A 26,297-nucleotide genomic window follows, 5' to 3' on the forward strand; every position below is an offset into this window, starting at 1 on the left:
GCACCCACTAACACTCATTCAAATACTGCACCCACTAAATCTCATCCAAATACCGCAATACTGACTCTGATCCAAATACTGCACCCTCTAACTCTCATCCAATTAATGCACCCACTAACTCTCATTCGCTAACTCTCATCCAATTAACGGCACCCACTAATTATCATCCAAATACTGCACCCACTAACTCTCACCAAATACTGCCATCCCAAACTCTAATCCAATTACGCACCCACTAACTCTCATTCAGGTACTTTCACACTATTCTAATCAATATTTGCACCCGCTAACTCTCATCCAAAATATGCACCCACTAACACTCACCCAAATAATGCACACTAACTCTCATCAAAATACTGCGCACACTATCTATCATCCAAATACTGCACACACTAACTCTCATCCAAATACTTCATCCACTAACTCTCACACAAATACTGCACTCACTAACGCTCATCCAAATATTGCACCCGCTAACTCTCATCCAAATACTGCACCTCCGACTCTCATCCAAATACTGCACCCGCTAACAATCATCCAATACTGCACCCACTGACTTTCATCCAAATACTGCACACTAACTCTCATCCATTAATACCTCCACTAAATCTCATCCAAATACTGCACCCAATAGCTCTCAGCCAAATACTGCACCCACTAACTATCACCCAAATGCAGCAGCAGCTAACTCTCATCCAAATACTGCATCTAATAAATGTCATTAAAAATACTCTCACCCACTAACTCTCATCCAAATACTGCACCCTCCGACTCTCATCCAAATACTGCACCCGCTAACACTCATCCAAATACTGCACCCACTAACTCTCATCCAAATACTGCACCCACTAACTCTCATCCAAATACTGCACCCACTAAATCTCATCCAAGTACTGCAATCCACTAAATCTCATCCAAATACTGCACCCACTAACTCTCATCCAAGTTACTGCCCCACTAACTCTCATCCAAATATTGCACCCGCTAACTCTCATCCAATTAATGCACCCACTAACTCTCTTCCAAATACTGCACCCACTAACTCTCATCCAAATACTGCACCCACTAACTCTCATCCAAATACTACACCATTAACTCTCATCCAAATACTGCACCCACTAAATCTCATCCAAATACTGCATCCACTAATTCTCATCCAAATACTGCATCCACTAACTCTCATCCAAATAATGCGTCCACTAACTCTCAACTTATTACTGCACCCACTGAATCTCATCCAAATACTGAACCCAGTATCTCTCATTCAAATACTGCACCCACTAACTCGCATCCAAATAATGTACCCACTAACTCTCATCCAAATACTGCACCCACTAACTCTCATCCAAATACCACGCCCACTGACTCTGATCCAAATACTGCACCCTCTAACTCTAATCCAATTAATGCACCCACTAACTCTCATTCAATTAATGCACCCACTAACTCTCATCCAGGTACTGCACCCACTAACTCTCATCCAAATACTGCATCCGCTAACTCTCATCCAATTAACGCACCCACTAACTCTCATCCAGGTACTGCACCCACTAACTCTCATACAAATACTGCACCACTAACTCTCATCCATTTAATACCTCCACTAACTCTCATCCAAATACTGCACCCAATAACTCTCAGCCAAATACTGCACGAACTAACTCTCTTCCAAATACTGCACCGCTAAAGCTCATCCAAATACTGCATCTACTAACTGTCATCCAAATACTCTCACTCACTAACTCTCATTCAAATACTGCAACCACTAACTCTCATCCAAATACTGCACCCAATAAACTCTCATCCAAATACTGCTTCCACTAAATCTCATCCAAATACTGCACTCCACTAACTCTCATGACCAATACTGCCACACCTAACTCTCATCCAAATATTGCGACCCACTAACTCTCATCCTAATTAATGCACCCACTAACTCTCTTCCAAATACTGCACCCAATAACTCTCATCCAAATACTGCACCCACTAACTCTCATCCAAATACTACACCCATTAACTCTCATCCAAATACTGCCCCCACTAAATCTCATCAAATACTGCATCCACTAATTCTCATCCAAATACTGCATCCACTAACTCTCATCCAAATAATGCGTCCACTAACTCTCAACTTATTACTGCACCCACTGAATCTCATCCAAATACTGAACCCAGTATCTCTCATTCAAATACTGCACCCACTAACTCGCATCCAAATAATGTACCCACTAACTCTCATCCAAATACTGCACCCACTAACTCTCATCCAAATACCACGCCCACTGACTCTGATCCAAATACTGCACCCTCTAACTCTAATCCAATTAATGCACCCACTAACTCTCATTCAATTAATGCACCCACTAACTCTCATCCAGGTACTGCACCCACTAACTCTCATCCAAATACTGCATCCGCTAACTCTCATCCAATAACTCTCATCAGGTACTGCACACCACTAAATCTCATACAGATACTGCACCCACTTACTGCTCACCCAAGTACTGCACCCACGGAACTCTCATCCAAATACTACACCCACTAACTCTCATCCATTTAATACCTCCACTAACTCTCATCCAAATACTGCACCCAATAACTCTCAGCCAAATACTGCACGAACTAACTCTCTTCCAAATACTGCACCCGCTAAAGCTCATCCAAATACTGCATCTACTAACTGTCATCCAAATACTCTCACTCACTAACTCTCATTCAAATACTGCAACCACTAAATCTCATCTAAATACTGCACCCACTAACTCTCATCCAAACATTGCACTCGCTAACTCTCATCCTAATACTGCACACACGAACAGTCACCCAAATACTGCACCCACTAATTCTCATTCAAATACTGCACCCACTAACTCTCATCCAAATACTGCGCCCACTAACTCTCATCTTAATACTGCACCCACTGAATCTCATCCAAATACTGCACCCAATATCTCTCACGCCAAATACTGCACCCAGTAACTCTCATCCAAATACTGCACCCACTAACTCTCATGCAAATACTGCACCCACTAACTCTCATCCCATTAATGCACCCACTAATTCTCATCCAAATACTGGACCCACTAACTCTCATCTAAATACTGCATCCGCTAACACTCATCCAAATACTGCACCCAGTATCTCTCATTCAAATACTGCAACCACTAACACGCATCCAAATACTGCACCCACTAACTCTCATCCAATTAATGCACCCACTAACTGTCACCCAAATACTGCACCCACTAACTCTAATCCAAATACTGCATCCGCTAACACTCATCTAAATTCTGCATGCGCTAACTCTCATATAATTAATGCACCCACTAACTCTCATCCAATTAATGCACCCACTAACTCACATCCAAACACTGCACCCACTAACTCTCATCCAAACACTGCACCCACTAACTCTCATCCAATTACTGCACCCACTAACTCTCATCCAAATACTGCACCCACTAACTCTCATCCAAGCACTGCACCACAAACTCTAATCCAATTAATGCACCCACTAAGTCTCATTCAGGTACTTCACCCACTAACTCTAAAACAAATATTGCACCCGCTAACTCTCATCCAAAGACTTCATCCACTAGCACTCGCACAAATACTGCACTCACTAACGCTCATCCAAATATTGCACCCGCTAACTCTCATCCAATTAATGAACCCACTAACTCTCATCCAAGTACTGCACACACTAAATCTCATCCAAGTACTGCACACACTAACTCTCATCCAAATATTGCGCCCGCTAACTCTCATCCAATTAATGCACCCAATAACTCTCATCCAAATACCGCACACACTAACACTCACCCAAATAATGCAAACACTAACACTCACCCAAATACTGCACACACTAACACTCACCTAAATACTGCACCACTAACTCTCATCCAAATACTGAACACACTAACTCTCATCCAAGTACTGCACACGCCACACTCATCCAAATATTGCACCGCTAACTCTCATCCAATTACTGCACCAACTAACTCTCATCCAAATACTGCATCCGCTAACTCTCATCCAATAACGCACCCACTAACTCTCTCAGGTACTGCACCCCTAAATCTCATACAATACTGCACCCACTTACTGTCACCCAAGTACTGCACCCAGGAACATCTCATCCAAATACTACACCCACTAACTCTCAACCATTTAATACCTCCACTAACTCTCATCCAAATACTGCACCCAATAACTCTCAGCCAAATACTGCACGAACTAACTCTCTTCCAAATACTGCACCCGCTAAAGCTCATCCAAATACTGCATCTATTAACTGTCATCCAAATACTCTCACTCACTAACTCTCATTCAAATACTGCAACCACTAAATATCATCTAAATACTGCACCCACTAACTCTCATCCAAACATTGCAATCGCTATCTCTCATCCTAATACTTCACACACTAACAGTCACCCAAATACTGCACCCACTAATTCTCATTCAAATACTGCACCCACTAACTCTCATCCAAATACTGCACCCACTAACTCTCATCTTAATACTGCACCCACTGAATCTCATCCAAATACTGCACCCAATATCTCTCACGCAAATACTGCACCCAGTAACTCTCATCCAAATACTGCACCCACTAACTCTCATGCAAATACTGCACCCACTAACTCTCATCCCATTAATGCACCCACTAACTCTCATCCAAATACTGCACCCACTAACTCTAATCCAAATACTGCATCTGCTAACACTCATCTAAATTCTGCATGCGCTAACTCTCATATAATTAATGCACCCACTAACTCTCATCCAATTAATGCACCCACTAACTCTCTTCCAAATACTGTACCCACTAACTCTCATCCAAATACTGCACCCACAAACTCTCATCCAAATACTGCACACACTAACTCTCATCCAAACACTGCATCCACTAACTCTCATCCAAACACTGCACCCACTAACTCTCATCCAAATACTGCACCCACTAACTCTCATCCAAATACTGCACCCACTAACTCTCATCCAAACGCTGCACCCACTAACTCTCATCCAAATAATGCACCCAATAACTCTCATCCAAATACTGCACCCACTTACTCTCACACAAATACTGCATCCACTAATTCTCACACAAATACTGCACCCTGTAACTCTCATCCAAATACTGCAGCCAATAACTCTCACCGAAATACTGCACCCAGTAACTCTCATCCAAACACTGCACCCACTACCTGTCATCCAATTAATGCACCCACTAACTCTCGCCTAAATACTGCACCAACTAACTCTCATCCAAATACTGCAACCGCTAACTCTCATCCAAATAAAGCATCCGCTAACTCACATCCAAATACTCTCACCCACTAACTCTCATCCAAATACTGCACCCACTAAATCTCATCCAAATACTGCATCCGCTAACTCTCATCCAATTAACGCACCCACTAACTCTCATCCAGGTACTGCACCCACTAACTCTCATACAAATACTGCACCCACTTACTGTCACCCAAGTACTGCACCCAGGAACTCTCATCCATATACTACACCCACTAACTCTCATCCATTTAATACCTCCACTAACTCTCATCCAAATACTGCACCCAATAACTCTCAGCCAAATAATGCACCCGCTAAAGCTCATCAAAATCCGGCATCTACTAACTGTCATCCAAATACTCTCACTCATTAACTCTCATTCAAATACTGCAACCACTAACTCTCATCTAAATACTGCACCCACTAACTCTCATCCAAACATTGCACTCGCTAACTCTCATCCTAGTACTGCACACACTAACAGTCACCCAAATACTGCACCCAATTATTCTCATTCAAATACTGCACCCACTAACTCTCATCCAAATACTGCGCCCACTAACTCTCATCTTAATACTGCACCCACTGAATCTCATCCAAATACTGCACCCAATATCTCTCACGCAAATACTGCACCCAGTAACTCTCATCCAAATACTGCACCCACTAACTCTCATGCAAATACTGCACCCACTAACTCTCATCCCATTAATGCACCCACTAACTCTCATCCAAATACTGGACCCACTAACTCTCATCCAAATACTGCATCCGCTAACTCTCATCCAAATACTGCACCCAGTATCTCTCATTCAAATACTGCAACCACTAACACGCATCCAAATACTGCACCCACTAACTCTCATCCAATTAATGCACCCACTAACTGTCACCCAAATACTGCACCCACTAACACTAATCCAAATACTGCATCCGCTAACACTCATCTAAATTCTGCATCCGCTAACTCTCATCTAATTAATGCAGCCACTAACTCTCATCCAATTAATGCACCCACTAACTCTCATCCAGGTACTGCACCCACTAACTCTCATCCAAATACTGCATCCGCTAACTCTCATCCAATTAACGCACCCACTAAATCTCATCCAAATACTGCACCCACTAACTCTCACCCAAATACTGCATCCTCAAACTCTAATCCAATTAATGCACCCACTAACTCTCATCCAAATACTTCACCCACTAACTCTAAAACAAATATTGCACCCGCTAACTCTCATTCAAATACTGCACCCACTAACACTCACCCAAATACTGCACACACTAACTCTCATCCAAATATTGCACCCGCTAACTCTCATCCAAAGACTTCATCCACTAGCACTCGCACAAATACTGCACTCACTAACGCTCATCCAAATATAGCACCCGCTAACTCTCATCCAATTAATGAACCCACTAACTCCCATCCAAGTACTGCACACACTAACTCTCATCCAAATACTGCAAACACTAATACCTACCCAAATACTGCACACACTAACACTCACCCAAATACTGCACCCACTAACTCTCATCCAAATACTGCACACACTAACTCTCATCCAAGTACTGCACACACCAACACTCATCCAAATATTGCACCCGCTAACTATCATCCAATTAAATCTCCCACTAACTCTCATCCAAATACTGCACCCACTAGCTCTCATCCAAATACTGCACCCACTAACTCTCATTCAAATACTGCATCCAATAACTTTCACCGAAATACTGCACCCAGTAACGCTCATCCAAATACAGCACCCACTACCTGTCATCCAATTAATGCACCCACTAACACTCGCCTAAATACTGCACCAACTAACTCTCATCCAAATACTGCAACCGCTAACACTCATCCAAATAAAGCATCCGCTAACCCTCATCCAAATACTCTCACCCACTAACTCTCATCCAAATAATGCACCCACTAAATCTCATCCAATGAATGCACCCACTAAATCTCATCCAAATACTGCACCCAGTAACTCTAATCCAAATACTACACCCACTAACACTCATCCATTTAATACCTCCACTAAATCTCATCCAACTACTGCACCCAATAGCTCTCAGCCAAATACTGCACCCACTAACTATCATCCAAATACTGCAGCAGCTAACTCTCATCCAAATACTGCATCTAATAACTGTCATTAAAAATACTCTCACCCACTAACTCTCATCCAAATACTGCACACTCCAACTCTCATCCAAATACTGCACCCACTAACTCTCATCCAAATACTGCACCCACTAAATCTCATCCAAATACTGCATCCACTAAATCTCATCCAAATACTGCACCCACTAACTCTCATCCAAGTACTGCAACACTAACTCTCATCCAAATATTGCACCCGCTAACTCTCATCCAATTAATGCACCCAATAACTCTCATGCAAATACTGCACCCACTAACTCTCATCCCATTAATGCACCCACTAACTCTCATCCAAATACTGGACCCACTAACTTTCATCCAAATACTGCATCCGCTAACTCTCATCCAAGTACTGCACCCAGTATCTCTCATTCAAATACTGCACCCACTAACTCTAATCCAAATACTGCTTCTGCTAACACTCATCTAAATTCTGCATCCGCTAACTCTCATCTAATTAATGCACCCACTAACTCTCATCCAATTAATGCACCCACTAAATCTCATCCAGGTACTGCACCCACTAACTCTCATCCAAATACTGCATCCGCTAACTCTCATCCAATTAACGCACCGACTAAATCTCATTGAAATACTGCACCCACTAACTCTCATCCAAATAATGCGTCCACTAACTCTCATCTTAATACTGCACCCACTGAATCTCATCCAAATACTGCACCCAATATCTCTCACCCAAATACTGCACCCAGTAACTCTCATCCAAATACTGCACCCACTAACTCTCATCCAAATACTGCACCCGCTAACTCTCATCCAAGTACTGCACCCAGTATCAGTCATTCAAATACTGCACCCACTAACTCGCATCCAAATAATGCACCCACTAACTCTCATCCAAATACTGCACCCACTAACTCTCATCCAAATACCGCACCCACTGACTCTGATCCAAATACTGCACCCTCTAACTCTCATCCAATTAATGCACCCACTAACTCTCATTCAATTAATGCACCCACTAACTGTCATACAAATACTACACCCAATAACTCTCATCCAAATACTGCACCCACTAACTCTCATCCAAGTACTGCCACACTAACTCTCATCCAACTATTGCACCCGCTAACTCTCATCCAATTAATGCACCCACTAACTCTCTTCCAAATACTGTACGAACTAACTCTCCTCCAAATACTGCACCCACTAACTCTCATCCAAATACTGCATCCGCTAACTCTCATCCAATTAACGCACCCACTAAATCTCATCCAATTAATGCACCCACTAACTATCTTCCAGGAACTGCACCCACTAACTCTCATCCAAATACTGCATCCGCTAACTCTCATCCAATTAACGTACCCACTAACTCTCATCCAGGTACTGCACCCACTAACTCTCATACAAATAATGCACCCACTTACTGTCACCCAAGTACTGCACCCAGGAACTCTCATCCAAATATTACACCCACTAACTCTCATCCATTTAATACCTCCATTAACTCTCATCCAAATACTGCACCCAATAACTCTCTTCCAAATACTGCACCCGCTAAAGCTCATCCAAATACTGCATCTACTAACTGTCATCCAAATACTCTCACTCACTAACTCTCATTCAAATACTGCAACCACTAAATCTCATCTCAATACTGCACCCACTAACTCTCATCCAAATATTGCACTCGCTAACACTCATCCTAATACTGCACACACTAACAGTCACCCAAATACTGCACCCACTAATTCTCATTCAAATACTGCACCCACTAACGCTCATCCAAATACTGCGCCCACTAACTCTCATCTTAATACTGCACCCACTGAATCTCATCCAACTGCTGCACCCAATATCTCTCACGCAAATACTGCACCCAGTAACTCTCATCCAAATACTGCACCCACTAACTCTCATCCCATTAATGCACCCACTAACTCTCATCCAAATACTGGACCCACTAACTCTCATCCAAATACTACATCCGCTAACTCTCATCCAAATACTGCACCCAGTATCTCTCATTCAAATACTGCAACCACTAACACGCATCAAAATTCTGCACCCACTAACTCTCATCCAATTAATGCACCCACTAACTCTCACCCAAATACTGTACCCACTAACTCTAATCCAAATACTGCACCCGCTAACACTCATCTAAGTTCTGCATCCGCTAACTCTCATCTAATTAATGCAGCCACTAACTCTCATCCAATTAATGCACCCACTAACTCTCATCCAAATACTGCACCCACTAACTCTCACCCAAATACTGCATCCTCAAACTCTAATCCAATTAATGCACCCACTAACTCTCATTCAGGTACTTCACCCACTAACTCTAAAACAAATATTGCACCCGCTAACTCTCATTCAAATACTGCACCCACTAACACTCACCCAAATACAGCACACACTAACTCTCATCCAAAGACTTCATCCACTAGCACTCGCACAAATACTGCACTCACTAACGCTCATCCAAATATTGCACCCGATAACTCTCATCCAATTAATGAACCCACTAACTCTCATCCAAGTACTGCACACACTAACTCTCATCCAAATACTGCACACACTAACTCTCATCCAAATATTGCGCCCGCTAACTCTCATCCAATTAATGCACCCACTAACTCTCATCCAAATACCGCACACACTAACACTCACCCAAATACTGCAAACACTAACACTCACCCAAATATTGCACCCACTAACACTCACCCAAATACTGCACCCACTAACTCTCATCCAAATACTGCACACATTAACTCTCATCCAAGTACTGCACACACCAACACTCATCCAAATATTGCACCCGCTAACTATCATCCAATTAAATCTCCCACTAACTCTCATCCAAATACTGCACCCACTAACTCTCATCCAAATACTGCACCCACTAACTCTCATCCAAATACTGCATCCAATAACTCTCACCGAAATACTGCACCCAGTAACTCTCATCCAAATACAGCACCCACTACCTGTCATCCAATTAATGCACCCACTAACTCTCGCCTAAATACTGCACCAACTAACTCTCATCCAAATACTGCAACCGCTAACACTCATCCAAATAAAGCATCCGCTAACTCTCATCCAAATACTTTCACCCACTAACTCTCATTCAAATACAGCACCCACTAAATCTCATCCAAATACTGCAGCCACTAACTCTCATCCAAATACTGCAACCAGTAACTCTCATCCAAATGCTACACCCACTAACTCTCATCCATTTAATACCTCCACTAAATCTCATCCAAATACTGCACCCAATAGCTCTCAGCCAAATACTGCACCCACTAACTATCATCCAAATCCTGCAGCCGCTAACTCTCATCCAAATACTGCATCTAATAACTGTCATCCAAATACTCTCACCCACTAACTCTCATCCATATACTGCACCCTCCAACTCTCATCCAAATACTGCACCCACTAACGCTCATCCAAATACTGCCCCCACTAACTTTCATCCAAATACTGCAAAAACTCTCATCCAAATACTGCACCCGCTAACTCTCATCCAAATACTGCACCCACTAACTCTCATCCAAATACTGCACCCGCTAACTCTCATAGAAATGCTGCACCCAGTAACTCACATCCAAATACTGTAGCCATTAACTATCATCCAAATACTGCACTAACTCTCATCCAAATACAGCACCCATTAACTCTCATCCAAATACTGCACCCACTAACTTTCATCCAAATGCTGCACCCACTAACTCACATCCAAATACTGTAGCCATTAACTCTGATCCAACTACTGCACCCAATAACTCTCTTCCAAATACTCCACCCACTGACTCACATCCAAATACTGCACCCACCAACTCTCATCCAAATACTGCACCCACTAACTCTCATCCAAATACTACTACCACTAACTCTCATCCAAATACTGCACCCACTAACGCTCATCCAAATACTGCACCCACTAACTCTTATACAATTAATGCACCCACTAACTCTCAACCAAATACTGCACCAACTAACTCTCATCCAAATACTGCAACTACTAACTCTCATCCAAATACTGCACCCACTAACTCTCATCCAAATACGGCACCCACTAACTCTCATCCAAATACTGCACCCAGTAACTCTCATCCAAATACTGCACCCACTAACTCTCATCCAAATATGGCACCCACTAACTCTCATCCAAATAATGCACCCAGTATCTCTGATCCAAATACTGCAACCAGTAACTCTCATTCAAATACTGCACCCACTACCTCTCATCCAAATACTGCACCCACTATCTCTCACCCCAATACTGCACCCACTAACGCTCATCCAAATACCGCACCCACTAACTCTCATCCAATTAATGCACCCACTAACTCTCACCCAAATACTGCACCCACTAACTCTCATCCAAATACTGCTTTTACTAACTCTCATCCAAATACTGCACCTTCAAACTCCCATCCAAATACTGCACCCACTAACTCTCATCCAAATACTGCACCCATTAACTCTCATCATAATACTGTACCCGCTAAAGGTCATCCAAATACTGCACCCACTAACTATTATACAAATCCTGCACCAACCAGCTGTCACCCAAATGCTGCACCAACTAACGCTAATCCAAATACTGCATCCGCTAACTCTCATTTAATTAATGCACCCACTAACTCTCATCCAATTAATGCACCCACTAGCTCTCATCCAATTAATGCACCCACTAACTCTCATACAAATACCGCACACAATAACACTCACCCAAATACTGCAAACACTAACACTCACCCAAATATTGCACCCACTAACACTCACCCAAATACTGCACCCACTAACTCTCATCCAAATACTGCACACATTAACTCTCATCCAAGTACTGCACACACCAACACTCATTCAAATATTGCACCCGCTAACTATCATCCAATTAAATCTCCCACTAACTCTCATCCAAATACTGCACCCACTAACTATCATCCAAATACTGCAGCCGCTAACTCTCATCCAAATACTGCATCTAATAACTGTCATCCAAATACTCTCACCCACTAACTCTCATCCAAATACTGCACCCTCCAACTCTCATCCAAATACTGCACCCACTAACGCTCATCCAAATACTGCCCCCACTAACTTTCATCCAAATACTGCACTAACTCTCATCCAAATACAGCACCCATTAACTCTCATCCAAATACTGCACCCACTAACTTTCATCCAAATGCTGCACCCACTAACTCACATCCAAATACTGTAGCCATTAACTCTGATCCAACTACTGCACCCAATAACTCTCTTCCAAATACTCCACCCACTGACTCACATCCAAATACTGCACCCACCAACTCTCATCCAAATACTGCACCCACTAACTCTCATCCAAATACTACTACCACTAACTCTCATCCAAATACTGCACCCACTAACTCTCATCCCAATACTGCACCCACTAAAGCTCATCCAAATACTGCACCCACTAACTCTTATACAATTAATGCACCCACTAACTCTCAACCAAATACTGCACCAACTAACTCTCATCCAAATACTGCAACTACTAACTCTCATCCAAATACTGCACCCACTAACTCTCATCCAAATACGGCACCCACTAACTCTCATCCAAATACTGCACCCAGTAACTCTCATCCAAATAGTGCACCCACTAACTCTCATCCAAATACGGCACCCACTAACTCTAATCCAAATACTGCACCCAGTATCTCTGATCCAAATACTGCAACCAGTAACTCTCATTCAAATACTGCACCCACTACCTCTCATCCAAATACTGCACCCATTATCTCTCACCCCAATACTGCACCCACTAACGCTCATCCAAATACCGCACCCACTAACTCTCATCCAATTAATGCACCCACTAACTCTCACCCAAATACTGCACCCACTAACTCTCATCCAAATACTGCTTTTACTAACTCTCATCCAAATACTGCACCTTCAAACTCCCATCCAAATACTGCACCCACTAACTCTCATCCAAATACTGCACCCATTAACTCTCATCATAATACTGTACCCGCTAAAGGTCATCCAAATACTGCACCCACTAACTATTATACAAATCCTGCACCAACCAGCTGTCACCCAAATGCTGCACCAACTAACGCTAATCCAAATACTGCATCCGCTAACTCTCATTTAATTAATGCACCCACTAACTCTCATCCAATTAATGCACCCACTAGCTCTCATCCAATTAATGCACCCACTAACTCTCATACAAATACCGCACACAATAACACTCACCCAAATACTGCAAACACTAACACTCACCCAAATATTGCACCCACTAACACTCACCCAAATACTGCACCCACTAACTCTCATCCAAATACTGCACACATTAACTCTCATCCAAGTACTGCACACACCAACACTCATCCAAATATTGCACCCGCTAACTATCATCCAATTAAATCTCCCACTAACTCTCATCCAAATACTGCACCTACTAACTCTCATGCAAATACTGCATCCAATAACTCTCACCGAAATACTGCACCCAGTAACTCTCATCCAAATACAGCACCCACTACCTGTCATCCAATTAATGCACCCACTAACTCTCGCCTAAATACTGCACCAACTAACTCTCATCCAAATACTGCAACCGCTAACACTCATCCAAATAAAGCATCCGCTAACTCTCATCCAAATGCTCTCACCCACTAACTCTCATCCAAATACATCACCCACTAAATCTCATCCAAATACTGCAGCCACTAAGTCTCATCCAAATACTGCACCCAGTAACTCTCATCCAAATACTACACCCACTAACTCTCATCCATTTAATACCTCCACTAAATCTCATCCAAATACTGCACCCAATAGCTCTCAGCCAAATACTGCACCCACTAACTATCATCCAAATACTGCAGCCGCTAACTCTCATCCAAATACTGCATCTAATAACTGTCATCCAAATACTCTCACCCACTAACTCTCATCCAAATACTGCACCCTCCAACTCTCATCCAAATACTGCACCCACTAACGCTCATCCAAATACTGCCCCCACTAACTTTCATCCAAATACTGCACTAACTCTCATCCAAATACAGCACCCATTAACTCTCATCCAAATACTGCACCCACTAACTTTCATCCAAATGCTGCACCCACTAACTCACATCCAAATACTGTAGCCATTAACTCTGATCCAACTACTGCACCCAATAACTCTCTTCCAAATACTCCACCCACTGACTCACATCCAAATACTGCACCCACCAACTCTCATCCAAATACTGCACCCACTAACTCTCATCCAAATACTACTACCACTAACTCTCATCCAAATACTGCACCCACTAACTCTCATCCCAATACTGCACCCACTAAAGCTCATCCAAATACTGCACCCACTAACTCTTATACAATTAATGCACCCACTAACTCTCAACCAAATACTGCACCAACTAACTCTCATCCAAATACTGCAACTACTAACTCTCATCCAAATACTGCACCCACTAACTCTCATCCAAATACGGCACCCACTAACTCTCATCCAAATACTGCACCCAGTAACTCTCATCCAAATAGTGCACCCACTAACTCTCATCCAAATACGGCACCCACTAACTCTAATCCAAATACTGCACCCAGTATCTCTGATCCAAATACTGCAACCAGTAACTCTCATTCAAATACTGCACCCACTACCTCTCATCCAAATACTGCACCCATTATCTCTCACCCCAATACTGCACCCACTAACGCTCATCCAAATACCGCACCCACTAACTCTCATCCAATTAATGCACCCACTAACTCTCACCCAAATACTGCACCCACTAACTCTCATCCAAATACTGCTTTTACTAACTCTCATCCAAATACTGCACCTTCAAACTCCCATCCAAATACTGCACCCACTAACTCTCATCCAAATACTGCACCCATTAACTCTCATCATAATACTGTACCCGCTAAAGGTCATCCAAATACTGCACCCACTAACTATTATACAAATCCTGCACCAACCAGCTGTCACCCAAATGCTGCACCAACTAACGCTAATCCAAATACTGCATCCGCTAACTCTCATTTAATTAATGCACCCACTAACTCTCATCCAATTAATGCACCCACTAGCTCTCATCCAATTAATGCACCCACTAACTCTCATACAAATACCGCACACAATAACACTCACCCAAATACTGCAAACACTAACACTCACCCAAATATTGCACCCACTAACACTCACCCAAATACTGCACCCACTAACTCTCATCCAAATACTGCACACATTAACTCTCATCCAAGTACTGCACACACCAACACTCATTCAAATATTGCACCCGCTAACTATCATCCAATTAAATCTCCCACTAACTCTCATCCAAATACTGCACCCACTAACTCTCATCCAAATACTGCACCCACTAACTCTCATGCAAATACTGCATCCAATAACTCTCACCGAAATACTGCACCCAGTAACTCTCATCCAAATACAGCACCCACTACCTGTCATCCAATTAATGCACCCACTAACTCTCGCCTAAATACTGCACCAACTAACTCTCATCCAAATACTGCAACCGCTAACACTCATCCAAATAAAGCATCCGCTAACTCTCATCCAAATACTCTCACCCACTAACTCTCATCCAAATACATCACCCACTAAATCTCATCCAAATACTGCAGCCACTAAGTCTCATCCAAATACTGCACCCAGTAACTCTCATCCAAATACTACACCCACTAACTCTCATCAATTTAATACCTCCACTAAATCTCATCCAAATACTGCACCCAATAGCTCTCAGCCAAATACTGCACCCACTAACTATCATCCAAATCCTGCAGCCGCTAACTCTCATCCAAATACTGCATCTAATAACTGTCATCCAAATACTCTCACCCACTAACTCTCATCCAAATACTGCACCCTCCAACTCTCATCCAAATACTGCACCCGCTAACTCTCATCCAAATACTACACCCACTAACTCTCATCCAAATACTGCACCCGCTAACTCTCATACAAATGCTGCACCCAGTAACTCACATCCAAATACTGTAGCCATTAACTATCATCCAAATACTGCATTAACTCTCATCCAAATACAGCACCCATTAACTCTCATCCAAATACTGCACCCACTAACTTTCATCCAAATGCTGCACCCACTAACTCACATCCAAATACTGTAGCCATTAACTCTGATCCAACTACTGCACCCAATAACTCTCTTCCAAATACTCCACCCACTGACTCACATCCAAATACTGCACCCACCAACTCTCATCCAAATACTGCACCCACTAACTCTCATCCAAATACTGCACCCACTAACTCTCATCCCAATACTGCACCCACTAACGCTCATCCAAATACTGCACCCACTAACTCTTATACAATTAATGCACCCACTAACTCTCAACCAAATACTGCACCAACTAACTCTCATCCAAATACTGCACCTACTAACTCTCATCCAAATACTGCACCCACTAACTCTCATCCAAATACGGCACCCACTAACTCTCATCCAACTACTGCACCCAGTAACTCTCATCCAAATACTGCACCCACTAACTCTCATCCAAATACGGCACCCACTAACTCTCATCCAAATACTGCACCCAGTATCTCTGATCCAAATACTGCAACCAGTAACTCTCATTCAAATACTGCACCCACTACCTCTCATCCAAATACTGCACCCACTATCTCTCACCCCAATACTGCACCCACTAACTCTCATCCAAATACTGCTTTTACTAACTCTCATCCAAATACTGCACCTTCAAACTCCCATCCAAATACTGCACCCACTAACTCTCATCCAAATATTGCACCCACTAACTCTCATCATAATCCTGTACCCGCTAAAGGTCATCCAAATACTGCACCCACTAACTATTATACAAATCCTGCACCCACCAGCTGTCACCCAAATGCTGCACCAACTAACGCTAATCCAAATACTGCATCCGCTAACTCTCATCCAATTAATGCACCCACTAACTCTCATCCATGTACTGCACCCACTAACTCTCATCAAAATACTGCATCCGCGAAATCTCATCCAATTAACGCACCCACTAAATCTCATCCAAAAACTGCACCCACTAACTCTCATCCCAATCCTGCACCCACTAACGCTCATCCAACTAGTGCACCCACTAACTCTTATAAAATTTTTGCAACCACGAACTCTCACGCAAATACTGCACCCACTAACTCTCATCCAAATACTGCACCTACTAACTCTCATCCAAACACTACACCCAATAACTCTCATCCAAATACTGCACCCACTAACTCTCATCCAAATACTGCACCCACTAACTCTCATCCAAATAATGTACCCAGTAACTCTCATCCAAATACTGCAACCAGTAACACTCATCCAAAAACTGCACCCACTAACTCTCATCCAAATACTGCACCCATAACTCTCATCCAAATACTGAACCCACTAACTCTCATCCAAAAACTGCAGCCACTAATTCTCATCCAAATACTGCACCCACTAACTCTCATCTTAATACTGCACACACTGAATCTCATCCAAATACTGCACCCAATATCTCTCACCCAAATACTGCACCCACTAACTCTCATGCAAATACTGCACCCACTAACTCTCATCCCATCAATGCAACCACTAACTCTCATCCAAATACCGCACCCACTAACTTTCATCCAAGTACTGCATCACTAACTCTCATCCAAATACTACACCCACTAAATCTCATCCAAATACTGCAGCCACTAACTCTCATCCAAATACTGCACCCAGTAACTCATCCAAATACTACACCCACTAACTCTCATCCATTTAATACCTCCACTAAATCTCATCCAAATACTGCACCCAATAGCTCTCAGCCAAATACTGCACCCACTAACTATCATCCAAATCCTGCAGCCACTAACTCTCATCCAAATACAGCATCTAATAACTGTCATCCAGATACTCTCACCCACTAACTCTCATCCAAATACTGCACATTCCAACTCTCATCCAAATACTGCACCCGCTAACTCTCATCCAAATACTGCACCCACTAACTCTCATCCAAATACTGCACCCACTTACTCTCATCCAAATACTGCACCCACTAACTCTCATCCTAAAACTGCAGCCACTAATTCTCATCCAAATACTGCACCCACTAACTCTCATCTTAATACTGCACCCACTGAATCTCATCCAAATACTGCACCCAATATCTCTCACCCAAATACTGCACCCAGTAACTCTCATCCAAATACTGCACACACTAACTCTCATGCAAATACTGCACCCACTAACTCTCATCCCATTAATGCAACCACTAACTCTCATCCAAATACCTCACCCACTAACTTTCATCCAAATACTGCATCACTAACTCTCATCCAAACACTGCACCCACTGAATCTCATCCAAATACTGCACCCAGTATCTCTCACCCAAATACTGCACCCAGTAACCCTAATCCAAATACTGCACCCACTAACTCTCATCCAAATACTGCACCCACTAACTCTCATCCAAATACTGCACCCACTTACTGTCATCCAAATACTGCACTAACTCTCATCCAAATACATCACCCAGTAACTCTCATCCAAATACTGCACCCACTAACTCTCATCCAAATACTGCACTAACTCTCATCCAAATACATCACCCACTAACTCTCATCCAAATACTGCACCCACTAACTCTCATCCAAATACTGCACCCGCTAACTCTCATCCAAATACTGCATCCACTAACTCTGATCCAAATACTGCACCTACTAACTCTCATCCAATTAATGCACCCACTAACTCTCATCCAAATACTGCACCCACTAACTCTCATCCAATTAATGCACCCACTAACTCTCATCCAAATACTGCACCCAGTAAGTCTCATCCAAATACTCTCACCCACTAACACTCATCCAAATACTGCACCCACTAACTCTCATCCAAATACATCACCCACTAACTCTCATCCAAATACCGCACCCACTAACTCTCATCCAAATACTGCATCCATTTACTCACATCCAAATACAGTAGCCATTAACTCTCATCCAAATACTGCAACCACTAACTCTCAACCAAATACATCACCCACTAACTCTCATCCAAATACTGCACCAACTAACTCTCATCCAAATACTGCACCCACCAACTCTCAACCAAATATAGCACCCACTAACTCTCATCCAAATATTGCTCCCGCTAACTCACATCCAAATACTGCACCCACTAACAGTCACCCAAATACTGCACAAACACTAACTCTCATCCAAATACTGGACCCACTAACTCTCACCCAAATACTGCACCCACTAACTCTCATCCAATTACTGCACCCAATAACTCTCATCCAAATACTGCACCCGTTAACTCTCATCCAAATACTGCATCTACTAACTCTTATCCAAATACTCTAACCCACTAACTCTCATCCAAATACTGAACCGATTAAATACAAACCAATATTGCACCCACTAACTCTCATCCAAATACTGCACCCACTAACTCTCATCCAAATACTGCACCCACTAACTCTCGCCCAAATACTGCACCCACTAACTCTCATCCAAATACTGCATCTACTAACACTCATCCAGATACTCTCACCGACTAACTCTCATCCAAATACTGCATCTACTAACTCTCATCCAAATACTCTCGCCCACTAACTCTCTTCCAAATACTGAACCCACTAACTCTCATCCAAATACTGCACCCAATAACTCTCATCCAAATACTGCACCCGTTAACTCTCATCCAAATACTGCCTCTACTAACTCTCATCCAAATAGTCTCACCCACTAACTCTCATCCAAATACTGCAGCCACTAACTCTCACCCAATTACTGCACCCACTAACTCTCACCCAAATAATGCACCCACTAACTCTCACCCAAGTACTGCACCCACTAACTCTCATCAAAATACTGCACCCACTAACTCCCATCCAGATATTGCCCCCACTACCTCTCATCCAAATAATGCACCCACTGTCTCTCATCCAAATACTGCACTCAATAACTCTCACCCAAGTATTGCACCCATTAACTCCCATCCAGATATTGCCCCCACTAACTCTCATCCAAATACTGCCCCCACTAACACTCATCAAATTACTGCACCCAAACACTCATCCAAATACTGCACCCACTAACTCTCATCCAAATACTGCACCGACTAACTCTCATCCAATTACTGCAGCCACTAAATCTCATCCAAATACTGCACCCAGTCACTCTCATCCAAATACTGCACCCACCAACTCTCATACAAATACTGCTCCCAGTAACTCTCATCCAAATACTGCAAGCACTATCTCTCATCCAAATACGGCACCCGCTAACTATCACTCAAATACTGCACCCACTAACTCTCATCCAAATACTGCAGCCACTAAATCTCATCCAAATACTGCACCCACTAAATCTCTTCCAAATTCTGCATCCATTAACTCACATGCAAATACTTTAGCCATTAACTCTCATCCAAATACTGCAACCACTAACTCTCATCCAAATAATGCACCCACTAACTCTCATCCAAATACATAACCCACTAAATCTCATTCAAATACCGCACCCACTAACTCTCATCCAAATACTGCATCCATTAACTCACATCCAAATACTGTAGCCTTTAACTCTCATCCAAATACTGCACCCAGTAAGTCTCATCCAAATACTCTCACCCACTAACTCTCATCAAAATATTGCACCCAGTAACTCTCATCCAAATACTCTCACCCACTAACTCTCATCCAAATACTACAGCCACTAACTCTCATCCAAATATTCTCATCCACTAAGTCTCGTCCAAATCCTGCAGCCACTAACTCTCACCCAAATACTGCACCAACTAACTCTCATCCAAATACTCTCACCCACTAACTCTCATCCAAATACTGCATCTACTAACTCTCATCCAAATACTCTCACCCACTAACTCTCATCCAAATACTGCACGCACTCTCATCCAAATACTGCACCCACTAAATATCATCCAAATACTGCACCCACTAATTCTCATCCAAATACATCACCCACTAACTCTCATCCAAATACTGCACTAATTCTCATCCAAATACTGCACCCACTAACTCTCATCCAAATACTGCACCCACTAACTCTCATCCAAATACTGCTCTAATTCTCATCCAAATACATCACCCACTAACTCTCATCCAAATACTGCACCCACTAACTCTCATCCAAATACTCTCACCCACTAACTCTCATCCAAATACTGCACCCACTAAATATCATCCAAATACTGCACCCACTAACTCTCATCCAAATACATCACCCACTAACTCTCATCCAAATACTGCACCCACTAACTCTCATCCAAATACTGCACTAATTCTCATCCAAATACATCACCCACTAACTCTCATCCAAATACTGCACCCACTAACTCTTATCCAAATACTGCACCCACTAACTCTCATCCAAATACTGCACTAATTTTCATCCAAATACATCACCCACTAACTCTCATCCAAATACTGCTTCTACTAACTCTCATCCAAATACTCTCACCCACTAACTCTCATCCAAATACTGCACCCACTAACTCTCATCCAAATAATGCACCCACTAACTCTCATCCAAATACATAACCCACTAAATCTCATTCAAATACCGCACCCACTAACTCTCATCCTAATACTGCATCCATTAACTCTCATCCAAATACTGCACCCAGTAAGTCTCATCCAAATACTCTCACCCACTAACTCTCATTTAAATACTACAGCCACTAACTCTCATCCAAATATTCTCATCCACTAAGTCTCGTCCAAATCCTGCAGCCACTAACTCTCATCCAAATACTGCACCCACTAACTCTCATCCAAATACTGCACCCAATAACTCTCACCCAAATACTGCACCAACTAACTCTCATCCAAATACTCTCACCCACTAACTCTCATCCAAATACTGCATCTACTAACTCTCATCCAAATACTCTCACCCACTAACTCTCATCCAAATACTGCACGCACTCTCATCCAAATACTGCTTCCACTAACTCTCATCCAAATACTCTCACCCACTAACTCTCATCCAAATACTGCACCCACTAAATATCATCCAAATACTGCACCCACTAACTCTCATCCAAATACATCACCCACTAACTCTCATCCAAATACTGCACCCACTAACTCTCATCCAAATACTGCACTAATTTTCATCCAAATACATCACCCACTAACTCTCATCCAAATACTGCTTCTACTAACTCTCATCCAAATACTCTCACCCACTAACTCTCATCCAAATACTGCACCCACTAAATATCATCCAAATACTGCACCCACTAACTCTCATCCAAATACATCACCCACTAACTCTCATCCAAATACTGCACCCACTAACTCTCATCCAAATACTGCACTAATTCTCATCCAAATACATCACCCACTAACTCTCATTCAAATACATCACCCACTAACTCTCATCCAAATACTGCACCCACTAACTCTCATCCAAATACTGCACCCACTAATTCTCATCCAAATACTGCACCCACTAACTCTCATCCAAATACTGCACCCACTAACTCTCATCCAAATACAGCACCCACTAACTCTCATCCAAATACTGCACCCACTAACTCTCATCCAATTAATGCACCCACTAACTGTCATCCAAATACTGCACCCAGTAAATCTCATCCAAATGCTCTCACCCTCTAATTCTCATCCAAATACTGCACCCACTAACTCTCATCCAAATACATCACCCACTAACTCTCATCCAAATACTGCATCCATTTACTCACATCCAAATACTCTAGCCATTAACTCTCATCCAAATACTGCAACCACTAACTCTCATCCAAATACATCACCCACTAACTCTCATGCAAATACTGCACCCACTAACTCTCATCCAAATTCTGCACCCACCAACTCTCATCCAATTAATGCCCCCACTAACTCTCATCCAAATATTGCTCCTGCTAACTCACATCCAAATACTGCACCCACTAACACTCACCCAAATACTGGACCCACTAACTCTCACCCAAATACTGCATGCACTAACTCTCATCCAAATACTGCACCCATTAACTCTCATCCAAATACTGCACCCACTAACTGTCATCCCAATATTGCACCTGCTAACTCTCACCCAAATACTGCACCCACTAACTCTCATCCAACTACTGCACCCAATAACTCTCATCCAAATACTCTCACCCACTAACTCTCATCCAAATACTGAACCGATTAAATACAAACCAATACTGCACCCAGTAACTCTCATCCAAATACTGCACCCACTAACTCTCTCCCAAATACTGCCCCCACTAACTCTCATCCAAATACTGCATTTACTAACTCTCATCTTAATACTCTCACCGACTAATTCTCATCCAAATACTGCATCTACTAACTCTCATCCAAATACTGAACCCACTAACTCTCATCCAAATACTGCACCCAATAACTCTCATCCAAATACTGCACCCGTTAACTCTCATCCAAATACTGCCTCTACTGTCTCTCATCCAAATACTCTCACCCACTAACTCTCATCCAAATACTGCACCCACTAAATCTCACCCAATTACTGCACCCACTAACTCTCATCCAAGTACTGCACCCACTAACTCTCATCCAGATACTGCACCCACTAACTCCCATCCAGATATTGCCCCCACTAACTCTCATCCAAATAATGCACCCACTAACTCTCATCCAGATACTGCACCCACTAACACTCATCCAATTACTGCACCCACTAACTCCCATCTTAATACTGCACCCACTAACTCTCATCCAAATACTGCCTCTACTGACTCTCATCCAAATACTCTCACCCACCAACTCTGATCCAAATACTGCACCTACCTACTCTCATCCAAATACTGCTTCCACTACCTCTCATCCAGATACTGCACCCTCTAACTCTCATCCGGATACTGCACCCACTAACTCTCATCCGGATACTGCACCCACTAACTCTCATCCGGATACTGCACCCATCATTGCTGAGACTTGCTGCACCAAGAATTTTCACCCAATCTTACTGGGCTGATCCCAGGGCTGATACCGAGGGCTGATCCCCAGGGCTGGTCCCATGGCTGGTCTCTAGGGCTGGTCTTTAGGGCTGATCTCCAGGGCTGATCCCAGGGCTGATCTCCAGGGCTGATCTCCAGGGCTGATCCCCAGGGCTGATCCCCAGGTCTGGTCCCCAGGACTGATCCCAGGGCTGATCCCCAGGGCTGATCTCCAGGGCTGATCTCCAGGGCTGATCTCCAGGGCTGATCCCAGGGCTGGTCCCCAGGGCTGATCTCCAGGTCTGGTCCCCAGGACTGATCCCCAGGTCTGATCCCCAGGGCTGATCCCCAGGGCTGATCCCCAAGCCTGATCCCCAGGGCTGATCTCCAGGGCTGATCCCAGGGCTGATCCCCAGGGCTGATCCCAGGGCTGATCTCCAGGGCTGGTCCCCAGGGCTGATCCCCAGGGCTGATCCCCAAGCTTGATCCCCAAGCCTGATCCCCAGGGCTGATCCCAGGGCTGATCCCCAGGGCTGATCCCCAGTTCTGGTCCCCAGGGCTGATCCCAGGGCTGATCCCCAGGGCTGATCTCCAGGGCTGATCTCCAGGGCTGATCTCCAGGGCTGATCCCAGGGCTGGTCCCCAGGGCTGATCTCCAGGTCTGGTCCCCAGGGCTGATCCCCAAGCCTGATCCCCAGGGCTGATCCCCAGGGCTGATCCCCAGGGCTGATCCCCAGGGCTGATCCCCAAGCCTGATCCCCAGGGCTGATCCCCAGGGCTGATCCCAGGGCTGATCCCAGGGCTGATCTCCAGGGCTGGTCCCCAGGGCTGATCCCCAGGGCTGATCCCAAGCTTGATCCCCAAGCCTGATCCCCAGGGCTGATCCCAGGGCTGATCCCCAGGGCTGATCCCAGGGCTGATCCCCAGGGCTGATCCCCAGGTCTGGTCCCCAGGGCTGATCCCCAGGGCTGATCCCCAAGCCTGATCCCCAGGGCTGATCCCCAGGGCTGATCCCAGGGCTGGTCCCCAGGGCTGATCCCCAGGGCTGATCCCCAGGGCTGTTCCCCAGGGCTGTTCCCCAGGTCTGGTCCCCAGGGCTGATCCCCAGGGCTGATCCCCAGGGCTGATCCCAGGGCTGATCCCCAGGGCTGATCCCAGGGCTGATCCCCAGGGCTGATCCCCAGGGCTGATCCCCAGGGCTGATCCCCAAGCCTGATCCCCAGGGCTGATCCCCAGGGCTGATCCCCAGGGCTGTTCCCCAGGGCTGTTCCCCAGGTCTGGTCCCCAGGGCTGATCCCCAGGGCTGATCCCCAAGGCTGATCCCCAGGGCTGATCCCAGGGCTGATCCCCAGGGCTGATCCCAGGGCTGATCCCCAGGGCTGATCCCCAGGGCTGATCCCCAGGTCTGGTCCCCAGGGCTGATCTCCAGGGCTGATCCCCAGGGCTGATCCCCAGGGCTGATCCCCAGGGCTGATCTCCAGGGCTGATCCCAGGGCTGATCTCCAGGGCTGATCCCCAGGTCTGGTCCCCAGGGCTGATCCCCAGGTCTGGTCCCCAGGGCTGATCCCCAGGTCTGGTCCCCAGGGCTGTTCCCCAGGGCTGATCCCCAGGGCTGATCCCCAGGGCTGGTCCCCAGGGCTGTTCCCCAGGGCTGGCCCCCAATGGTGGTCCCAGGTCTGCTCCATTATAAGGAGGGTCACGCCCAGTGTCTTGGGAAAGATGGGTCTCAGCGTCCAGGTCGGGAATGTAATCAGAAATGACCCAGTTTAAAATCTGGGCCATGGCTTTACTTGGTTGGACTCTCAAAACATCCCATTATATTGCACAGTTATTCTCCTGTTTAAGAATAATCTC

The 26,297-nt window shown here is 44.2% G+C and overlaps 1 protein-coding gene across 1 annotated transcript in view; it reads left to right on the forward strand.

The window, feature by feature from the left end:
• LOC121273392 (epiplakin-like) overlaps positions 1-26,297 on the forward strand; it is a 156,551-nt gene that overhangs the window by 126,009 nt on the left and 4,245 nt on the right. The window lies entirely within an intron of this gene.

Source organism: Carcharodon carcharias (genome assembly GCF_017639515.1).
Source record: "Carcharodon carcharias isolate sCarCar2 chromosome 3 unlocalized genomic scaffold, sCarCar2.pri SUPER_3_unloc_1, whole genome shotgun sequence".
Lineage (NCBI taxonomy): Eukaryota > Metazoa > Chordata > Chondrichthyes > Lamniformes > Lamnidae > Carcharodon > Carcharodon carcharias.